Here is a 7,127-nt window from a genome sequence, read left to right as displayed (position 1 = left end):
TTCAATGTAAGCATCTCTTTAATAATACTTCCTGTATAATATAAACTGACCTGACCTTGACTGACATAATTATACCCGAAAATTGTCAGTTGATGTATACATAATTGATTACTAAATGTTTCATGAATTGTTAATATGAAATATCAAAACCAAATGTTTGTTAATATGTATAATATAGAACATAAAATAATATGTATAAATTACTGATATCGATTAGGGGGGGAAATCAGGATGTACGTGATGTTGAAACTAACACAACTAAAAAACACATGGAAATGGAGATAATACACTGCATCAAAAATAAAGGAACACTTAAACAACACAATGTAACTCCAAGTCAATCACCACTTCTGTGAAATCAAACTGTCCACTTACGGAAGCAACACTGATTGACAATAAATTTCACATGCTGTTGTGCAAATGGAATAGAACAAACAGTGGAAATTATTAGCAATTAGCAAGACACCCCCAATAAAGGAAGTGGTTCTGCAGGTGGTGACCACAGACCACTTCTCAGTTCCCATGCTTCCTGGCTGATGTTTTGGTCCACTTTGAATGCTGCGGTACTTTCACTCTAGTGTAGCATGAGACGGAGTCTACAACCCACGCAAGTGGCTCAGTAGTGCAGCTCATCCAGGATGCACATCAATGCGAGCTGTGGCAAGAAGGTTTGCTGTGTCTGTCAGCGTAGTGTCCAAGAGCATGGAGGCGCTACCAGGAGACAGGCCAGTACATCAGGAGACGTGGAGGCAGGCCGTAGGAGGCAACAACCCAGCAGCAGGACCGCTACCTCCGCCTTTGTGCAAGGAGGAGCAGGAGGAGCACTGCCAGAGCCCTGCAAAATGACCTCCAGCAGGCCCAATAATGTGCATGTGTCTGCTCAAACGGTCAGAAACAGACTCCATGAGGGTGGTATGAGGGCCCGACGTCCACAGGTGGGGGTGTGCTTACAGCCCAACACCGTGCAGAGTTTGGCATTTGCCAGAAGAACACCCAAAATTGGCAAATACGCCACTGGCGCCCTGTGCTCTTCACAGATGAAAGCAGGTTCACACTGAGCAACGTGACAGACGTGACAGAGTCTGGAGACGCCGTGGAGAACGTTCTGCTGCCTGCAACATCCTCCAGCATGACCGGTTTGGCGGTGGGTCAATCATGGTGTGGGAGTGGCATTTCTTTGGGGGCCGCACAGCCCTCCATGTGCTCGCAGAGGTAGCCTGACTGCCATTAGGTACCGAGATGAGATCCTCAGACCCCTTGTGAGACCATATGCTGGTTGCGGTTGGCCCTGGGTTCCTCCTAATTCAAGACCAATGCTAGACCTCATGTGGCTGGAGTGTGTCAGCAGTTCCTGCAAAGAAAGAAGGCATTGATGCTATGGACTGGCCCGCCCGTTCCCCAGACCTGAATCAATTGAGCACATCTGGGACATCATGTCTCGCTCCATCCACCAACGCCACGTTGCACCACAGACTGTCCAGGAGTTGGCGGAGCTTTAGTCCAGGTCTGGGAAGGAGATCCCTCAGGAGACCATCCGCCACCTCATCAGGAGCATGCCCAGGCATTGTAGGAGTCATACAGGCACGTGGAGCCAACACACACTACTGAGCCTCATTTTGACTTGTTTTAAGGACATTACATCAAAGTTGGATCAGCCTGTAGTGTGGTTTTCCACTTTAATTTGAGTTGTTGGTGATTGATCCAAATCCAGACCTCCATGGGTTGATAATTTGATTTCCATTGATATTTTTGTATATTTTGTTGTCAGCACATTCAACTATGTAAAGAAAAAAGTATTTAATAAGAATATTTCATTATCAGATCTAGGATTGTTATTTTAGTGTTCCCTTATTTTTTTGAGCAGTGTATATATTCCCCCACAAAAATATGCGGGGATTGGAAAAATGATGCAGACAATTACATTCGAATGAAGCAACATTCTTCCCGAATTTAAGCTGATCCCTTAAAGAGAAACAGAGTCACTGGACAACAACCACACACGACACACTGTGTGGCTTTAGTTCTACACAAAACAAAACAACAGAAACACAAATTCTCAGTCAAAAACACAAGTCGAACACCAAGTTCTCTTATTCCTCTCATGTGTTTCAGTCCTGCTGACTGGGAAAATGTCTTTTCCCAACAATGAGAGGCAGTGGTAGTCTCCTCCTCCTGTGTAATGTATTCTTCATGCGTTCAGATGCCTTAACCGTTAAATCTCTTTCCACACTGGAGCAGTGGTAGGTCTTCATCCGCCTCCTGTGTGGCTGTCCTCTCATGCCTACGTTCAGACCCCCTAACTGGTAAAACTCATTTCCACACAGGGACATTGTAGCTTTCTTGTGTGTGTCCCCTCTCATGCTTTTTCAGGCACTCGTTAACCACCTAAAAAACTCTGTTCACACTGGTAACAGTGGAAGGCGCTTTTCTCCTGTTATTATTCTCCTCATGTGCTCAGTGTGTAGTAATCGGTAAAACTATTTCCACACGTAGGAAGGCAGGGTGTCCGTCTCGCTGGTTTGGGCGTCTCTGATGTGTCTGGTTCCTCTGAAGGACTCTTTTTCTTTCAGAGTGAGAGTCTGGCCTCTCCTGCCAAAGACAAGTCATTGTTAAAAACTAAAGCAGATGACCTGAATGAAAATCTCACATAAAAAACTGCTTTCCTATGTGGTTTAATCCCAGACTAGATCCCTCAATAACCCGAGGTCAGTCTTCACAACATTACATCATTAAAAATAACATTACATGATTAAAATCCCAGACGGAAAATAAAAAGCACCTTATACACAGCAATCGATAGACTTAAATGGTTGATCTACACTCCACACATTCTGAATTAAAACAAAGAAACTAATCAGGAACAATTCATAATAGACCTTATAAAATGTCTATGCGCTGACGAGCTCATTAGATAACATTTATAGCAACAGGATTATATAGAATAAGTCAGGTAATGACACTCTAATAATGTAAGTAATGTATCGGCTAGAGTCATAATACATACCATTCATGCGACAGTTCATGAGATTTAAAATACAAATGTCATGTTTATGTGAAGCTTCAAATACTAATGTATTTCTGGCTTATATTAATGATTCAGGAAGGTGGCAAGCTCAGATATTCATTGAACCAGTTAGATAATGATGAAAGGAGTTATACTGCAGCTTATAAAATAGATAAGTGTCATGTTTGATAGGCGAGGCTCTATAATAATAGATGCAGGATTCAATGTTTATAGGCTGAGCGACTATAATAATAGATAATTGCATGTTTAATCTGGCATGAGCTCTATAATAATAGATAATGTCATGGTTTACTGAAGAAGCTAAAAAGATGATAGCTGAGCAGCTCTATTAATAATAAGAATGTCATGTTTATAGGCTAACAGAGCTTATAATAATTATATGTCATGTTTATAGGCTGAGCATAGCTCTATAATAATAATATGATGTATCAGGCGGCTTTAGATCAATTATCTATAGGCGAGCAGACCTCTATAATAATAGAGTAATGTATGTTATAGGCTGAGCAAGCTCTAAATAATAGATAATGTCATGTTTTTATAGGCTAGACAGAGCTCTATAATAATAGATAATGTCATGTTTATAGGCTGACAGAGCTCTTAATAAATTCATTTTAGCTCTATTATCGCTATAGCTTGACAACATTCCAACTTTTTGTAGATATCTATTATCTAACACTCAATACAATGTTCTTTCCTTTATTGTGTTACAAGCAGTTCTATCAACATTTGCAACTACATTAAAACTAGCAACATAGCAAACCCGTTAGCTTATTATTCAGAGGTTAAAAGTTGGATATTAATTAAATTTTGGTCTTTCACACATGTCAAATGTTATAAAAAAACTCTCATAACCTAATTATACTTACAAAGAATTGCAATAAAATCGGTTGTCAGCTAGCCTAGAAGGAATGTATGTAGTCTAAGTTTATTTATTTTGTTGACTATTCTAATTGAAAATCATTCACGGTAAGGTAGTTATGTTGGATAAATAAACACACATAAGAAGCAGTATTATCTTACATTAAAGCGCCAATGCAAGCCGTTTTTAATCTCAACATCCAATCCTTTCTGGTAACGATGAAGTAACTTCCTGGTTTTGTTTTCAAGATGTCCACTTGTCTCGGGTAGTTCACTTCCGCCCACGGTACTATAGCAAACACATCACTCCCCATGGTATTAGCAACCACACATCCCGTGTCATTTTATATCTTGTTTGTCAATGCTGAGTGACATTCCAAGTTGTGCATTTGGCGTGTATCCATTGTTTAAAGGTTTTGTTGGTGAACCCGCCTCTTCTGTGGTATACCACACTTACAGTGTAGTTTATCAATTCCTAACATTAAATAATAACATATTCAAGCATCAACATTTCAAGTAGACGCTGCTTTAAAAACCACGCATCAGTTCCATCAATAGTTTTGTGCTACCTTTTTTAAGAACAGTACTTACTGGTCCATTAATCAGAAATCGCTGTCCCTCCTCCTTCTTGTCTTCCTCTCTCCTCTCAATGTGACAGTATTCCCTCTCCCTTCTTCATCCAAAAACTGCATCCCTCTCTTTCTTCCATATTTACTGTCACCCCTCCTCCTCTTCTCACTCTGAACGCTGTTCCTCTTTCTTTCATGTAACGCTTCTCTTCTCCTCATAACTCCCTCTCTTGTTTTACTGTCAACATTCTCTTTCCTTCTCTTTTCAAGACAATGTTAAGACCTCTTTTCGCCAGCAGACCGCTCTTTACTTTACAGGAGGAGAGTAGCTTATGACTCATGGTCGGGATGTTAGCTAGCTAGCTATCATTAGCGATTAGGCTAGCGCTAGGCAAAATTTAAGGCATCTGCTGACTAACAATGTAAATTATAAAATCAATGTGGCAACTAGCTTAAAAACGGAAGTAATGTTAAACACATAGGCAATACGCACTGAAATAGTTAAAAAGCTTGACAGCGTTTAGGCCATGTCGCCTAGCATAGCAATACAGAGAGATGCAGTAGTCCCAGAGTTAATGATCCCAGGTCAGTTTATATTATACAGGAAGTATTATTAAAGAGATGCTTAACATTGAAATACGGACAGAGATGCAGTAGTCCCAGAGTTTATGATCCAAGGTCAGTTTTGCATTTCACCTCCTGATTGATGACTAACAATGTTAGAATAAAAAATAAAAACACAAGGCATAAACATGCTCTCTCTCTCTCCATCTGTCTCTCGTCTGCAGAGATGTTTTGATGTGATAGAGGATGCCAACGCCCAGTCCCATCATCGCCACCTCACCCGCTTTTAAGATAACCTTTGGGCCGACGAGAGACACTGTTATGTAATTGTGATAAACTGAGAGAATATTTATGTAGCACTCTGATTCATTAATCATGTGCTGCCTTCCCTGCTCCTARGTGCTTACCTCTTTCCCTTTCTGGCTTTTACACCTCTCCCGCCACCTCCTCTTTCTTCCTCTGTTTTTATAATGCACAACAGATGTGCATTGAAGTACAGATTGAACTTGTATTTATAACACTTGGATAATGAGCTTTTCAATAAAGCGTTTCACATTCTCTACTGGTTGAAATGAAGTGTAATGTGATGAAATACTCCACCTATCCTGTGTTTATCAGATCAATGCAGATGAAGGGCATTAGATGTTGAGATGAACCGGTGTTAAGAGTATTTACATGATGCATAGGAAGTGTAGTGTTCTGTTTTTTAACATTATAGTTCTGTATATATGAATTAACTAGTTAAATCCTGTTTCTAGTCTATTAGTTACAATGTGTAACCATTGATGTCCCAGGACCAAGATTGGTAAACACTGTTGAAGTGTATAATTGTAATACATACATGCAGACACAGCGTCATTTAAAGACTGGAATTTGACACTCCTGGTATTGGATATGAAAAATAATCTCAAAGACATTCATACCTAAACTGCACATTTATTTGCCAAGGTACAGTACATGATCAGTGAATATATTAAATGTACAGYCTACAATGTGGGGATCTCATGCATGGTAATAACTACATGTATATACGACTTGCATCCTTGGTACAACATGATATTATATTCTACTCAATCCATAGACCTCATTAATGTCATTCAGGCTGTTTTGAAGTTGATACAACTGGCTGTGATAGCTGAAGTTCATAGCTAGATTCTGAACTAATATGTATACCAAACGGTTGGGTCCATACACAGATCGGCTAGATAGCTAGCTACACATCCATGGGCATACAGGGATTTTAATCATCCACTGCACAATAAGCAAGAACAAAGCAATCTACGTGATTTCATCTATCTGCATGGCAAATATCAGCAAGGCAATCTTACAAAATTGTACATTCAATTTGCAGTAAATTCTTCAGCTAGATAGATTCTATACATCCACTGTTTCACAAAACGACAGCCTGGTTTGCTGGTTGTTTCAGGAGTCCCTAAAACAACCAGAATGACAATTTCATACTCATGTCACAACACCCATAAAGCTAGTCAGCTAGCTGGCTAATGTTAGCTAGTCAGCTAGCTGGCTAATGTTAGCTAGTCAGTTAGCTGGCTAATGTTAGCTAGTCAGCTATCTGGCTAATGTTAGCTAGTCAGCTAGTTGGCTAATGTTAGCTAGCCTGCTAGCTGGCTAATGTTAGCTAGTCTGCTAGCTTGCTAAATCGCGATTTTCATAAATTAACTTTATGATTAAAAAATGCAGAATCGTCTGTCTCTACATTAACTAACATTCCTGTCAACTGTACATGTTTTTGCATGATTCGTTATGACGTTATAATCCCTTTTAATCTAGTATTTCTGTCCGCCATCTTTGATTCAGTTCAGTTCTGTGTAGGGGTACCGCTCTCTCCTAGTATTTCTGTCCGCCATATTTGATCCAGTTCAGTTCTGTGTAGGGGTACCCCTCTCTCCTAGTATTTCTGTCCTCTATCTTTGATCCAGTTCAGTTCTGTGTAGGGGTACCCCTCTCTCCTAGAATTTCTGTCCGCCATCTTTGATTCAGTTCTGTGTAGGCGTACCCCTCTCTCCTAGTATTTTTGTCCGCCATCTTTGCTGAAGAAAGTTTAACAGTCACTAGCGCAGCAGCAGCCCCCCCCCCCCCGGTCCTAGTGC

General features: G+C 40.3%; 1 protein-coding gene and 1 long non-coding RNA gene across 3 annotated transcripts in view; both read left to right on the top strand.

Moving 5' to 3' along the window:
* LOC139025511 (zinc finger protein ZFP2-like) overlaps window positions 1–7,127 on the top strand; it is a 118,262-nt gene that overhangs the window by 43,222 nt on the left and 67,913 nt on the right. The window lies entirely within an intron of this gene.
* Window positions 4,991–5,574, top strand: LOC139025513 (uncharacterized). Its single transcript, XR_011477106.1, has 2 exons — window positions 4,991–5,037; window positions 5,131–5,574. It is a non-coding gene; the product is annotated as an uncharacterized lncRNA (long non-coding RNA).

Source organism: Salvelinus sp. IW2-2015, unplaced genomic scaffold (genome assembly GCF_002910315.2).
Source record: "Salvelinus sp. IW2-2015 unplaced genomic scaffold, ASM291031v2 Un_scaffold2797, whole genome shotgun sequence".
NCBI classification, from domain to species: Eukaryota; Metazoa; Chordata; class Actinopteri; order Salmoniformes; family Salmonidae; genus Salvelinus; species Salvelinus sp. IW2-2015.
This window is presented reverse-complemented; position numbering and strand designations above follow the sequence as displayed.